Here is a 16,291-nt window from a genome sequence, read left to right as displayed (position 1 = left end):
GGAGTGCTGAAAGCTTGATGATCACAGCACTCCGCTATCTTTTGGATCGTTTCTCAGGATCCCAGCAGTCAGACGCAAAGAGTTCGGGAAGTTATATTACAGTTAAGGGATAACTTCCAAACTTGAGACAACCCTTGTAAAGTAAGGCTGGTACTGCATAACATGAAGCTGGAAAGGCTCTGTACTTACTCCTTGTGGGCACAAGCAGTATTGCGTCCAATACAAATCATTTGCATATTTTCATTAAAAGACAAATCGCTGTATATAATCAGGTCACCTCACTGTATACTGCACATTGGTGGTCACCATAATAGGATTAACCATCTAGCTCTAAAAATGAGTTAATTTATTCAATAGAGCAAATTATATTTCAGAGCCAAAGGTTGTAGCCCTGGGTCTAATCCTCTAATAAGCCTGATTTTCTTCCCTTGGGATAAGTCTACTTAGAGCTGAAGAAAAAAAAACAAGACCTATAGGTTTAGCGCGTCAAGCAACCAAAGGTGAATCACGTTTGGTCCAAATAAGCCTCTTACAATATTGTGGAAGCGAATGGCCGTATGAAAGCTCCAGTGTTGCTCGACATGGCAGCGCACATAACCCGTCTCCACTAGGAGGAAGGTTGGGACCAAGTATGAATGTGATTTATCTGATTAGTGGAGACTTTTTTTTCATTAATGCATATAGTAATGCCATGCACACCACACTGCCACCTGTCACGCTTTACTTAATCAAAGAGTTAATTAAGAGGGTCCGTGACAAACCCCAAATTAGTAGCGATTATCTAAAAAAAGCGCATAGTTCGTTTCTTAGAGCATGGAGACAGAGCTAATAGATTTTTTATCATTTATTCCCAAAATGTGGGCAGTAATTACATAGATAAAAGTTGCTATAAAGTTGAGACATTACATATGTACAATTACAAATATAAAACAACATGGATGAAAGAACAGAAAGTAACACTCACATGTGCGTAGTTGGTATTAGACAGACCATGTGGCTGGGGGAGGGGCACTTAACCAAACGTCCCCACTCGTCGGCACGTCTCTCTGGCAGGAGGACTCCAGCTGAAGACTAAGACTGCTAAGACTTTAGTCTGCACTGTGTATCCTAGAAGTGTGTATCTTAAAAGTGTGAGATGATATGAAAATATGAATTAATCCAGAATTGAACCAGAAGGGAACAGAAGGTAACTGGAAAGAGTCACTGTAAACAATGTTTCTGTTTGTTTCCACTCTAACCCCTATAATCCTTCACTTTCTGATAATCCCACTAATCCCTAAACCTAGTAAGGAACTGTTCATCTCTTCTTCAATCCTTCCAATCCATCTCGCCTCTTCCTCAGATCTGTTCCTCAACGTACAATCCTCTGTCTCCAAACACAGACAGTCCCCTCATGCCCTCTCCTGCTCCCACCTGCTAACACTCTCTGCTCCTCCTCACTGCTGGCGATATCTCTCCAAATCCTGGTCCTCACCACATTCCCACAGTCATTTCTACCTCCCATCCACACCCAATCACAACTTTCCGTAACCACTCCAACCTTATACACATTCGCCCAGCCCCATCTTCCCCAGTCCCACTAACAGGAGCTCTGTGGAACGCTCGCTCTTTCTGCAGCAAACTTTCTTTCATCCATGATCTTTTTATTACTAACAAACTTTCCATCCTCGCCATCACCGAAACCTGGCTCACCTCCTCTAACACAGCCTCTCCTGCTGCACTCTCATATGGTGGATTCCACCTTTCCCACACCCCCCGCCCCAGCTGCAAGCATGGTGGAGGAGTTGGTTTTCTCCTGTCAGATAACTGCTCCTTCACCCCAATCCCACTGCCGCCCTCTGTTACTCTCCCATCCTTCGAGGTGCACTCTGCGCATCTACTCCCCCTCCAACCTCCAACTAGCTGTCATATGCTGCCCTCCAGGGTCAGCCACCACCTTCTTTGACCACTTCACCACCTGGCTACTTCATTTCCTTTCCACTGATATCCCCACTATCATCTTGGGTGACTTCAACATCCCCATTGACACTTCCCTCTCAGCTGCCACTAAACTTCTATCTCTCACTTCCTCCTTTGGCCTCACTCAATGGTCTTCTGCAGCCACTCACAAAGATGGCCACACACTAGACCTCATCTTCACCCGCCTCTGCTCCCTATCTAGCCTCTCTAACTCACCTCTCCCTCTCTCTGACCACAACCTACTTACATTCTCTTCCCTCTCCTCAGGTCCACAATCCCCACCTCAAAAACTCGCACACCCTCGCAGAAATCTTCAACACCTCGATCTACACTCACTGTCTGAATCCCTCCACCCTCTTACAGACATAAGTTCCCTACACAATGCGGATGCCGCTGCCGCTCTATATAACACCACAATAGTTGTAGCTTTGGAATCAGTTGCCCGTCTCAAACATACCAAAACTCGCAAAATCAACAGACAGCCCTGGCACACCAGTCTGACCAAAGAACTGAGGCGGGCTTCCAGGGCTGCTGAGCGGAGATGGAAAAAATCCCACTCCAATGAGGACTTCATCGCATTCAAACAGTCCCTCACTACTTTCAAGGCCACACTCACTGCAGCAAAACAAACCTACTTCTCATTTCTCATATCCTCCCTGTCTCACAACCCTAAACAGTTATTCAACACCTTCAATTCTCTCCTCCGCCCTCCAGCACCTCCTCCCTCTCCACTCATCTCAGCTGAAGACTTTGCCTCATTTTTCAAGAAGATTGATAACATCAGAGACAGTTTTGGTCAACAACCCCCAGTGCCCTTCCTCCTACCTGCCCTGCCCTCCTCCCCCAAAACCAACTTCTCCACCATTACAGAAGATCGAATCTCCACTCTACTCAAGATCGCATCTCACTACCTGTGCACTTGACCCGATCCCATCCTACTTCATCCCAAACCTCACCACAGTCTTCATCCCAACCCTAACCCATCTCTTCAACCTATCACTAACAACTGGTGTTTTCCCCTCAAGCTTTAAACATGCCTCAATCACACCTATCCTCAAAAAGCCCTCTCTTGACCCATCCTCTGTATCTACCTATCGCCCTATATCACTTCTCCCCTATGCCTCAAAACTACTGGAACAACACGTCCATCTTGAACTATTCTCCCACCTCTCCTCTTGCTCCCTCCTTTACCACTTGCAATCCGGCTTCCGGCCACACCTCTCCACTGAAACTGCCCTAAGGTCACCAATGACCTACTAGCCGCCAAGGCCAAGCGACACTACTCTGTCCTCCTCCTCCTTGACCTGTCCTCTGCCTTTGACACAGTGGACCATTCCCTATTACTACAGACCCTCTCATCTCTTGGTATCACAGGCTTGGTCCTATCTTGGATTGCGTCATACCTAGCAGACCGAACATTCAGCGTCTCCCCTTCGCACACCACCTCCTCACCACGCCCCCTCTCCGTCGGAGTCCCGCAAGGTTCAGTCCTAGGGCCCCTGCTCTTCTCCGTTTTACACCTTCGACCTCGGACAGCTCATAGAGTCTCATGGCTTTCAGTTTCATCTCTATGCTGATGACACACAGATCTACATCTCTGGACCAGATATCACCTCCCTACTAAACAGAATCCCTCAATGTCTGTCTGCTATTTTATTTTTTTTCTCCGCTAGATTTCTAAAACTTAATATGGACAAAACAGAATTAATCATCTTTTGCCCATCTCACCTGACCCCCCAACAGACCTATCCATTAAAGTAAACGGCTGCCCACTCTCTCCAGTCCCACAAGCTCACTGCCTCGGGGTTATCCTTGACACTGATCTCTCTTTCAAACCACATATCCAAGCCCTTTCCACTTCCTGACTACTTCACCTCAAAAATATTTTGCAGATCCGTACATTCCTCAACCAAGAATCTGCAAAAACCTTAGTCCATGCCCTCATCATCTCCCTCCTTGACTACTGCAACCTCCTGCTCTGTGGCCTCCCCTCTAACACTCTCGCACCCCTCCAATCTATTCTTAACTCTGCTGCACGACTAATCCACCTGTCCCCCCGCTATTCCCCGGCCTCTCCCCTCTGTCAATCCCTGCACTGGCTCCCCGTTACCCAAAGACTCCAGTTCAAAACCCTAACCATGACATACAAAGCCATCCACAACCTGAGTCCTCCATATATCTGTGACCTAGTCTCCCGGTACTTACCTGCACGAAACCTCCGATCCTCACAATATCTCCTTCTGTACTCCCCTCTTATCTCCTCTACCCACAATCGCATACAAGATTTCTCCCGCGCATCCCCTCTACTCTGGAACTCTCTACCACAACATATCAGACTCTCGCCTACCATGGAAACCTTCAAAAAGAACTTGAAGACCTACCTCTTCCGACAAGCCTGCAACTTGCAGTAACCACTGATCCACCAAACCGCTGCACGACCAGCTCTACCTTCACCTACAGTATCCTCACCCATCGCATTGTAGATTGTGAGCCCTCGCGGGCAGGTTCCTCTCTCATTCTGTACCAGTCGTGACTTGTATTGTTTAAGATTATTGTACCTGTATGTATTATGTATACCCCTCCTCACATGTAAAGCACCATGGAATAAATGGTGCTATAATAATAAATAATAATAATAATCTGAAGCTCGGCATTGTGCTTGGTGATGTACGATGGAATGCAGCTGCTCTTCCATGAAGCTCCCGGCCGGGAACGCAGTGTTTGTGCTACTGATAATATCAGAGGAGGCCTGGACTCAGCAGTTATGGAGTCAAGAGAGCGTTGGTGACTTTTATGCCTTCTGCTCCTCAGCATTTGGTGACCCCATTCTGTAGGATTACTGGGTGTCCACTTTGTGGCTGAGTTCTTGCAGTTTATTTCACTTGTAAAATAATATCACTCACAGGGAAGAAATGTCAGGACCTGACTTGTTACACCGGAGGCTGCTATATAGGACCGCGCTGGTATCAGTGAGCTTCTTTACCAATATGATAGTAATGGCAGACGGTATGGCGAAGGGAGACCGGATGTTATACACCGGGAATTGAGGGGCCGGATGTTATATACTGGGGCAATGGTGCACGATGTTATACACCAGGGGATGAGGGGTTGGATGCTATATTCTGGGGCCAAATGAAACCAGATTTATACACTGGGGGCAACAGGGCTGGATCTTATACACTGGGGACAACTGGGGCCGGTTCTTATACACTGGGAGCAACGGGGCCAGATCTTATACACCGGGGGCAACGGGCCTGGATATTATACACTGGGGGCAGTGGAATCCGATATTATACACCAGTGATTAGGGACTGCATGTTATACACTGGAGTCAGTGGGAATGGATGTTATACACTGGGGGAAAATGTAACCAGATGTTATACTCTGGGGTCAATGGGACCCAATGTTATACACCGGTGATTAGGGACTGGATGTTATGCTCTGGGGAAATGGGGCTGGGTGAATTCAATGATTAAGACGCATGTCCCAGTGATTGTGTCTGTATAGTGTGTATACAACATGTGTATAAAATAATTAAGTACAACATTGATAAACTGCATTACTGTGCATAGGACTGGAAAACCTGGCACAGGAGAGGCTGAGGTATGTCTGGCAGCCGGGTAGCTGATGGCATGTCACAGCACGGTCGCCTCTTTTGAAATTTAAAGCAATCAGCGATTTCCAGGCCTTATGTAGTGAAAACTAAGCAAGTCCGGGCAATGGCTGCATATTTCCCAAAGAGAGAGAGAGATCATTCTCACTGCGCTCAGACAGCCCTGAACACTACTCCAGCCTTCTGCTCGTTTTTCCAGACGACGCAACTAAAAAGGTAAAAAAAAAACTTTAATACTACATGAATTTTACTCCAGGGAAGTGACTTCTCAATACCTGTGTCTATGGCTGCAGAGTTTATTGATTTCTGCTTATTCTCTGCACAAACTGAAAACTTTACAGGCTGATGTAATGCTCAGCACACATCAATGTTCTAGGATTAGGGAGGTAAAACAGGCCGCACTAATGTAACCTTCACTGCATTTGTATGGATTTAAATCAATCAATAGCCAAAACATTAAAACTAATGTTGTTAAAGCTCCATATTTATCAAGTAGCTATGCTGTATGTGTCCTGACACCTCGCTATCATAGCTGCAATGCTCTGTGCATCCTAACACCGTGCTATCATTACTGTAATGCTCTGTGTCCTGACACCTTGCTATCTTAGCTGCGAAGAACTGTAAGGGTGAGTGCACACGCTGCAGATTCACCTGCGGATTTGCAGGTAAAACCGCAGGTAAAGTGACCTGCGGTTTTCCTGCGGATTTGCCAGCGGTTTTCCCCTGCGGATTGACACGTGGACAATGGAGCAGGTGGCAAACCGCTGCGTAATTCGCAGAAAGAATTGACATGCTGCGGATTTAAAACCGCAGCAAATCCGCATGGAAAAATCCGCAGCATGTGCACTGCGGATTTGAAATCCCATTGGCTAACATTGTACTATACAATGTCTACGGAACTGCTGTGGATCCGCATGGCCAAATCCGCTGCGGATCCGCAGCAGAATCTGCAGCGTGTGCACATACCCTTAGTCCTGACACCTCGCTATCATAGCTGCAATGCTCTGTGTATCCTGACACCTTGCTATCATAGCTGCGATACTCTGTGTGTCCTGACACCTTGCTATCATAGCTGCGATGCTCTGTGTCCTGACACCTTGCTATCATAGTTGCGATGCTCTGTATGTCCTGACACCTTGCTATCATAGCTGCGATGCTCTGTGTGTCCTGACATCTTGCTATCATAGCTGCGATGCTCTGTGTCCTGACACCTTGCTATCATAGTTGCGATGCTCTGTGTGTCCTGACACCTTGCTATCATAGCTGTGATGCTCTGTGTATCCTGACACCTTGCTATCATAGCTGTGATGCTGTTTGTCCTGACATCTTGCTATCATAGTTGTGATGCTCTGTGTCCTGACACCTCGCTATCATAGCTGTGATGCTCTGTGTCCTGACACCTTGCTATCATAGCTGCAATGCTCTGTGTGTCCTGACACCTTGCTATCATAGTTGTGATGCTCTGTGTCCTGATACCTTGCTATCATAGTTGCGATGCTCTGTGTGTCCTGACACCTCGCTATCATAGTTGCGATGCTCTGTTTGTCCTGACACCTTGCTATCATAGTTGCGATGCTCTTTGTGTCCTGACACCTTGCTATCATAACTGCGATGCTCTTTGTGTCCTGACACCTTGCTATCATAGCTGCGATGCTCTGTTTGTCCTGACATCTTGCTATCATAGCTGTGATGCTCTGTGTATCCTGACACCTTGCTATCATAGCTGTGATGCTCTGTTTGTCCTGACATCTTGCTATCATAGTTGTGATGCTCTGTGTCCTGACACCTCGCTATCATAGCTGTGATGCTCTGTGTGTCCTGACACCTTGCTATCATAGCTGCAATGCTCTGTGTGTCCTGACACCTTGCTATCATAGTTGTGATCCTCTGTGTCCTGACACCTTGCTATCATAGTTGCGATGCTCTGTGTGTCCTGACACCTCGCTATCATAGTTGCGATGCTCTGTTTGTCCTGACACCTTGCTATCATAGTTGCGATGCTCTTTGTGTCCTGACACCTTGCTATCATACCTGCGATGCTCTTTGTGTCCTGACACCTTGCTATCATAGCTGCGATGCTCTGTTTGTCCTGACATCTTGCTATCATAGCTGTGATGCTCTGTGTATCCTGACACCTTGCTATCATAGCTGTGATGCTCTGTTTGTCCTGACATCTTGCTATCATAGTTGTGATGCTCTGTGTCCTGACACCTCGCTATCATAGCTGTGATGCTCTGTGTGTCCTGACACCTTGCTATCATAGCTGCAATGCTCTGTGTGTCCTGACACCTTGCTATCATAGTTGTGATCCTCTGTGTCCTGACACCTTGCTATCATAGTTGCGATGCTCTGTGTGTCCTGACACCTCGCTATCATAGTTGCGATGCTCTGTTTGTCCTGACACCTTGCTATCATAGTTGCGATGCTCTTTGTGTCCTGACACCTTGCTATCATACCTGCGATGCTCTTTGTGTCCTGACACCTTGCTATCATAGCTGCGATGCTCTGTTTGTCCTGACATCTTGCTATCATAGCTGTGATGCTCTGTGTCAGAACACCTCGCTATCATAGACCAACAAAATAAGAATGAAGTGCTACACATCTTTTAATCACATTAACTTTATTTCAGCCCATTTAAAACATGTAAATTACCAAGTAACTCAATAAAAGAGAGTAAAAAAGAAAACTAACGGAAAACTGAAATAATGGTTCAAGTGCATAAACCATCCGCATGTGCTTTGATACGTATAAGTAACACCTAGTGCTAGCGTGTGTCCCGACGCTTCATCAGGGGGGGGTGAAGCTGTATGAAACACACATTGTACACAGGGACCCACTGTATCATGTAAGTAGTAACGAGTATGCTCGCTTATCAGTTACCAGTTTACTCGGAATGTTAACCCTTTAAGTACTTTTACTTTTAAGTACTTCATAGTGATAAGTGAACATGCTCAGATAAGGTTTTATCCGCCATGCTCGGGTGCTAACCGAGTGTCTTGGTGCGCTCGAAAAATATATTCGGGTCCCCGCAGCTGCAAGTCTCATTGGTGTTCGACAGCCACAACACATGCATGGATTTCCTGTTTGTTAGACTTGCAGCCGCGGAAACTTGAACTATTTTTCGAGCACACCGAAGACACTCGGTTATCAGTCGAGCATGCTTAAATAACACCTTATCGGTGCATGTTCACTTATCACTAGTACTTAACCCTTTAAGTACATTTGCCCACATGGAAAAATGATTAGAGATTATGAAATTATTAGAGTATGTGTTACTTATCTCTGCACAGAGCGATGGTTTATGGTCATTGGACAGGATCCCTTTAATAAGAGTTGCGGAGAGCTCATTATGCTCATTCCCCCACCTTCCTTGATGGTTTATGGTCATTGGGCAGGATCCCTTTAATAGGAGTTATGGACAGCTCATTATGCTCACTCCCCCCCCCACCTTCCCTTGTCCAACACAGATCTGAGCCATTTTTTAATAGTTTAGGAGGCAGAGGGATGAGAAGTGGCTCATAAGTGGAGAAAGAAGCACATTTCTTTGATAGGCTGATAGGATATGTTACAAAATGTAGTATATTCACTTGTGTTATTGATTTGTGCAAAGTTTCTAGAAATGACAGGGACCATTTAAAGAAAAAAGTCTGGTGGATCCGAGCTCTGATATAGTACCGCGCATCAATGACCCAGCAGAAGACAATGGTCCAAGCTTTCTCTTACCTGAATAACCTGCTTGCAAAACTTTAAGCCTGAAGGACAGAATTCTTTCTTGTGTTCAGTGACTCATCAGTAGAGCAGTTATAGAGAAACTTGCCTGACAAAGCCGTAATTCAGAACAGCGTCCCGTATACACAACATAACGGCATTAAAAACATTCTGTGACCAGAGTGACTATATATATATATATATATATATTTATTATGGAATGCCTGTATTTGGGGCTAAAAATTATATTTGTAATTGGGTTTCATTAATTATGCACAATATGGCATGTTCAACTTTGATGTGATCTGTGGTTATAAATCTGCAGAAAACAGGTCAGAAAAAGACAAGAGAAAACACAAACTCTTCCATCAGAATGGGCTCACTGAAGGATTCCCAGTTAACTCATTCTGCAGCAAACAATGGAGAGTGTAACACTGAGAATATAGAAGGTAAATGGTGCAAGCTATTTAGTGAAAACCGCTTCAAAAATGATTTTTAGCCAAAGATACATGTATTCACGACAGAGAGCACTGTGACTCCGTCTGCTTCATTATAGACAATGGCACTGTCAGCACATATGAACCGAATCCCATTTTGCTGGGGTTTGGACTTTATACCCGATGGAATCATTGAATGGCAAGCGGTATTTGAATTCAGTCACATACTTTTTAATTAAGATCCTTTGGAGGGAGGGGCAGCACAGCTTAGTTTAGCAGTGTCACATTACAAACCCTTTTAGAGATTGGGCATTGGTGGGTGGCAAACTCGGCAATTGACCTAAGTCAACGTCCTAGGGTGTCCTCAAGGATGTAACTCCAAGCCGCTACCTGACAATGGAGAAGTAAAATATTCTTCTTACTACTCCATATAGCCAAAAGTTTAACCAGGAATTTTGTCAAGAGAACTGAACATTTAAACACTGATCCCCTTCTTTGGATCCTAGTAGAACATTAGGGGATTTTAACCATTTCTTTGCCCTATGCCATGAAGAGTATAAGCATTATCTCTCCACCACCCAGAGGATTGGATATTTAACCACTACTTCTCTTCACTGCTATAGAAAACAAGGATGTCTCCATTAACCCCTTTACTGCTCCAGGTCTCTTGTGATCTGTGTATCTGTGTGGGATCTGTGTGAAGCTCACACCCAGTATTACATTGCAACGGATGGTGGAATTGGACATTAAATGACAAAATTGTGCACATTCTGGCACTGTATCAAACAATTATTTTGGCACTGTAAATAGATAGATATGGGATAGATGGTGACTTGGATATTAGAAATATGTTTCCATTGAATAATTCCCTTTTCCCATTCCCCCATTATTGTGTGCTGTGTTCCTATTGATCAGGTGCGTTATCTTTTGTTAGGTCCTCACCTTGCGTCAGACATTAGACTGAAATATTAGATCATATAAGAACTATAAATATTTTACGCCAGTAGTCACACTCTATATAACACGCTCACTCCCGTGCGGTTGGCAAAGGTTATTCTTTATCGCTTGGTGAATGTGGCCCATAATTCACAATGTTTTATAGTAATTGCAGCTTCTGTGAGAAGAGATCCCACATCAGGATGAGTTACTCTGCACTTTAATGTGTTGTTTTATTGTAATTTGTGAAAATTGCTGTGTGAGGGGCACAACATATTTCAGCCGGTACTGGGAAATGAATCGGGAATGGGGACCGTAATGGGGATCCAAACTGGGTTGGAGTCTTCATTAATTAGCACTTATTTGGGGAAATACTTTTGTTTTATATTTTTAGTACATTTTAGTATATTTTTTTAGTACCCTTTTGATCAATGTATTAACTCAGTGTCACGATTTGAAATTTTTGGACCACAACGGAAAATCTGCAATAGGGCACTAATATATCACTCGTTATCATAGCTGCCAACCAAATTCAGCAATTTCCTGCATCGAATGGGGGTAAGTTTATGAAATCCCTGCCCAAAAGTGGCCATTCCCAGGTGGGACTATGGCTTCAAAAATCCCAGTATGATTAGTTTGCTCATTTGAATCATTTCTTCTCTTAAAGTCCTACATGACTCTATGTTCTTTTCTTTGTGAAGCTAAACACTTTTAATAAAAGTTACATTTAAGAAAAAAAATTCTAATTTTATAAATTTCTGTGTTATTGATAATATTGGCATTATTCTTGACCACTCTTCTGAAATAGTCCAAAGAGTTGAAAGAGTTGGCAAATCTTCCAGGTGGGGCTGCAAATTCCTAGAAATGAGCAATTCTGCATGGATTCTTCATTCAGGGAAGCAAGGAACTGGGTGTGGAGGGGCAGGAAATGGACGTAGAGACGCACGATCTGAGGTTTGGCATGGCTTCAGTTAAAAAATTTCACCACAAATCTTTAGGCTCCTAAACAAGAATCTCAAAATGTTGCCAGAGTTTCCGTGTGACCTCTACGCTCCATGTGAATTTTGGCATTGGCCTTGGACTATGTTTGACTTCCTTCATCTCAGCCTGTCTATATAACTTAGGCCACCACCGCAGAGAGTTTCCAAAAGTTTTGGGTTCTAGGATTTGGCACAGGAGTAACTATACCTCTGATTCCTCCCAAATCAGGCGAATAAGTCATTACAGTTACAAGCGAGTAGTTGACCTCTCTGGTTTTAAGGATGATGATTGTTTTAGTGCTCAAGGCAAAGGTTAAGAAGAAGTTGTAATGTTGGTCTGGGTCAAGCGGAAACTCATTAATCAGGTGTAAGTAATGACTTGCTTATTTCTTATACCAGTTCTCTGTACACATTCCCGTAGGTTACCATTTTTTATGCTGCATCTACCACCCCAAAAATACCAATCCCAATGGCTCGAGGATGCCATGTATGTTAATATGTGCCTTCTTGATCAGATGTCTTAGGCTACGTCAGTCATTAGGGCTCAAGTGTGACTGTTGTCTCTATACTTTCTATAACTACACACTTGTTCCTAAATCTTCTCACCAAAAGGACTCCAAAATGCTACAAATAATTATCACCCAAGTCCACCGGAGCTTAGGAAAATGTACAAAAGTGAAGCTTTCCCTGTACTAAAAAAAGGTTCTACGCTTTGGACAATTCCTACTTGTAAGAAGCAGATTACCATGGGTCGTCGTGCTGATCAGCTGTGGGGAAAACTGTCAGTAAGAGTTACATTTTTCTGCTGTGCCACTCCAGGAAAAATGAAGTATTACACATTCTCCATTCACATCAGTGGGTTATGTGTGCAAAGCAGGACAGGACAGGTCCTACAGAACGGTAGGCATTTTTGTAATTGAACCTACCTTGGCCAAGAGATTGAGGATCCGAAACAGCGGACCCCCTTCTATTAACTCTGAATTCCCAAATAGGTGCATGAGTATGGATTTTATAAACTGGACGACAGCTCCTTTAATATATAGAATGGCATCTGAAGTGTTTACAGAGACCTATTTGGAAGAATACATTCTTGACTGTTAATTCTAGAAGATCGACCAATTCACTCTGAAAATTCAGTTACACGGACCTTATAATCTGCTTACCCAATACTTAAAGAATAAAGTGCCCCATCAGCTTTGCCAAATCAAAGATAAACTACATAACTATACTATAGTATAAATTCAAGAGTCCAAAGAGCATGAGAGATGACAAATGGAAAGCAAAAATTACAAATATGAATCCAGCTCTAGAAGGCCAAGATCAGGACCAGATATCAACATTATGGAGAAGACATAGGAAGAAGCTGGAAGCCATGAGGGTCTTGGCTAAGAGAGATGAGATGTGGTGTATAAACTATAGGGAAGGATTGTGACGCTATTGTGTGGCTTTTGGTTAGAGATGGACCATCTTAGGTTCATGAAGACCCCATGCCAGAATCCATACAAGCCAAGCAAAGGCTCATGGAAAGTTGAAGGCCAGAAAGTAGGGTAGTGGTCTCTAAATGGACTGTGATGGTTGTCACCCAGCATATATGATCTGTGCAGAAGACAGAGATAAACCTAACAACCAAGGTCACACCTTATTGAGGGTGGGGAGATTGTTTGAAATTAACGTGTTGTAAACTATCGCTAATCCTGTTTTCCAGACGTTTCCAATATCACCTTATTCACCCATACACTTCTGACAGTCTCGCATTACACAAAAGGTAATGGTGGACGCCCTCAATTAGCACCTGGGCGCAGGAAGAGACATGTTCACATCCTAAGCTTTCGATGCTGGTTAAGTATAGTCAGATAAACATCGAGAGTTGAACGCGTGGCTCTGTGTAACGTTTTCCATAAAGCATTCCAGTCTCCGTAATGCAAATCCTTGCTCTGTGCAAAACTGAAATTGTGCAAACATAGCTTCATGCCAAAATACATCTTACAATGATTTGTGGGGCAGAAGACTATATTCTAATATTTCATTACCTAGAAAATCTCATATTCCAGAGTGTCCAAATCTTGACATTTCAAGTCAAAACCAAGTAGACCTTTACAGGGTTTTTTCACTCAGTGGTGAAAATTCAACTTTTTGGGGCCCAATGCAAAATCTTCATCAAGGCCTTCAACTATCACATTTCTTTAAAATTAATGGCCTTCTGATGTGGGCCAGAGGGGCCTTTTGTGCCCTGTTAAGCTTCAGTACATGTGTGTGACTGTAAACCCTGTACCCATTGTAGTTACATCCCCGTTCCCTCTGTACCGAATACTAGCATATGGTATCACTATCAGATTATATGGGTCCAAGCACTGGTGTCCTTACTAATCCCTACAACTAATGTAGATGAAATACTTGTCCACATGAATAAACATACAGTGCCTTGAAAAAATATTCATACCCCATGACGTTTTCCAAATTTTTTCACGTTACACCCACAAACTAAAATGTATTTTATTGGGATTTTGCAACACACAGTATTACAACACAAGTATTTGTGAAGTTTAAAGGAAATTAAATTATATATGGTTTTCTAAATATTTTAAAAATATATACCTGAAAATTGGGATGTGCATTTGTATTCAGCCCCCAGTAGTCTTATACCCTTAAATAAAATCCTGAGTGACCAATTACCTCCAGAAGTCACATAATTAGTAAGTTTGCAGTAATGGGGTCCTGGGTTCAAATCCCACCAAAGACAACATCTGCAAGAAGTTTGTGTGTTCTCCCCGTGTTTGTGTGGGTTTTCTCTGGGTGTTCTAGTTTCCTTCCACACTCCAAAGTGATACTGATAGGGAATTTAGATTGTGAGCCCCAATAGGGAATGTGATGATGATGTATGTGAAGTGCTGTGCAATATGATGGCGCTATGTAAGCAAATCATAATAAATAATATATAAATTGAGTCCACCTGTGAATAATTTCTTCTCAGTATAACTACAGCTGTCCTGTGAGGGCCTCAGAGGTTTGATTCAGAACATTAGGGTTTAAACTGCATCATGAAAACCAAGGAACACACCAGACAGGTCAGGGATAATGTTGTGGAGAAGAGTAAAGTAGGGTTAGGCTATAAAAAATAGCCCAAGCTCTGAACAGCTCAAGGAGCAGTGCTCAATCAATAACCCAGAAATGGAATTAGAATGGCACAACTGGAAACCTACCAAGACATGGCGGTCCACCTAAACTGACATCCCAAGCAAGGAGGGCACTAATTCGAGAACCAGCCAAGAGGGCCATGGACACTCTGGAGGAGCTGAAGATCCACAGCTCAGTCGGAAGAATCTGCTCAAAGCATGACTATTAGTGATATACTCCACAAATATGGTCTTCTTGAAGAATGGCAAGAAGAAAACAAGCCATAAGATATTCCTTTTGCAAACATCCATGTAGGGGACACAGCTAGCATGTGGAAGACGTTCCCCTGGTCAGATGAGACCAAAGTATTACTTTTTAGGCTAAATACAAAATGTTCTGTGGCAGAAAACTAACACTGCACATCATCCTGAAAACACCATCCCCACTGTCAACCATGGTGGTGATGTCATCATGCTGTGGGTATGTTTTCTTCAGCAGGGACATGGAAGCTGCTCAGAGTTGATGGGAAGTTGGATGGAGCTAAATACATGGCAATCCTGGAGGAAAACCTGTTAGAGGCTGCAAAAGACATGAGACTGGGGCGTAGGTTCACCTTCGAGTAGGACGACTCTAAACATACTGCCAGAGCTACAATGGATGGTTTAGATCAAAGCATAATCATGTGTCTGAATGGCCCAGTCACAGTCCAGACCTAAATCTCATTGAGAATCTGTGGCAAAACTTGAAAATTGCTGTTCACGGATGCCTCCATCCAATCTCACTGAGCGAGTGTGCAAAGAAGAAAGGACAAAAATTTCACCTCTAGATTTACAAAGATGGTAGAGACAGACCCCAAAAGACTTGCAGCAGTAATTGCAGCGAAAGGTGGTCCTACAAAGTATTGACTCAGAGGACTGAATTCAAATGCACATTATAATTTTCAGATTTATATTTTTTTTAAATAATTAGAAAACCATGTATCATTTCCTTTACACTTCACAAACACTTACTACTTTGCGTTGGTATATGACATAAAATCCATGTAAATTTGTGGGTGCAATGTGACAAAATGTGGGATAGTTCAATGGGTTATGAATACTTTTTCAAGGCACTCTAGTTGAAAGGACTAAGAGAGTTAGGGTTCCCTTTGGTCTACCCTCAGTGACCAATAAGTGATGGCAAATTTGAGACCTATGCTATGGCTACATTAAAATGGTAAAAACCCCATTAAACTGGTGTGACATCCATGTGAATACTGACTCATCTGAAAGGCCGCCATGCAGTACTACATATCTCCTGCAGGTAGAAATGCCTGTGTGGCTACTGTTTTACGCCGCAAAGTTGTCCCAGAGTGAGACGTGACAATTAGTTGAGATAACCCCTTTAACGGCTATTCCTGATGTATTGATGTATACGGATTCATAGTTGCACATATACTTCACACATCCAGTGTCCGCATTATAAACTATGTCATCATACAGTATATGGAGGGTTTCCAGCCATACGGTGCACATAACTAATGTTACTATACAGTACACATAAAT

The 16,291-nt window shown here is 43.4% G+C and overlaps 1 protein-coding gene across 2 annotated transcripts in view; it reads left to right on the top strand.

The window, feature by feature from the left end:
* The first annotated feature begins 5,654 nt into the window (after positions 1-5,654).
* The window catches only part of AMOTL1 (angiomotin like 1), a 192,029-nt gene continuing 181,392 nt past the window's right edge, over positions 5,655-16,291 (top strand). For both annotated transcript variants that reach the window (XM_073582968.1, XM_073582967.1), the window contains exon 1: positions 5,655-5,788. The gene's annotated coding sequence lies outside the window, so the exon portion shown is untranslated. The remainder of the gene's footprint in view (positions 5,789-16,291) is intronic.

Source organism: Dendrobates tinctorius, unplaced genomic scaffold, assembly GCF_039654945.1.
Source record: "Dendrobates tinctorius isolate UK_male_01 unplaced genomic scaffold, ASM3965494v1 ptg000075l, whole genome shotgun sequence".
Classification (NCBI taxonomy): domain Eukaryota; kingdom Metazoa; phylum Chordata; class Amphibia; order Anura; family Dendrobatidae; genus Dendrobates; species Dendrobates tinctorius.
This window is presented reverse-complemented; position numbering and strand designations above follow the sequence as displayed.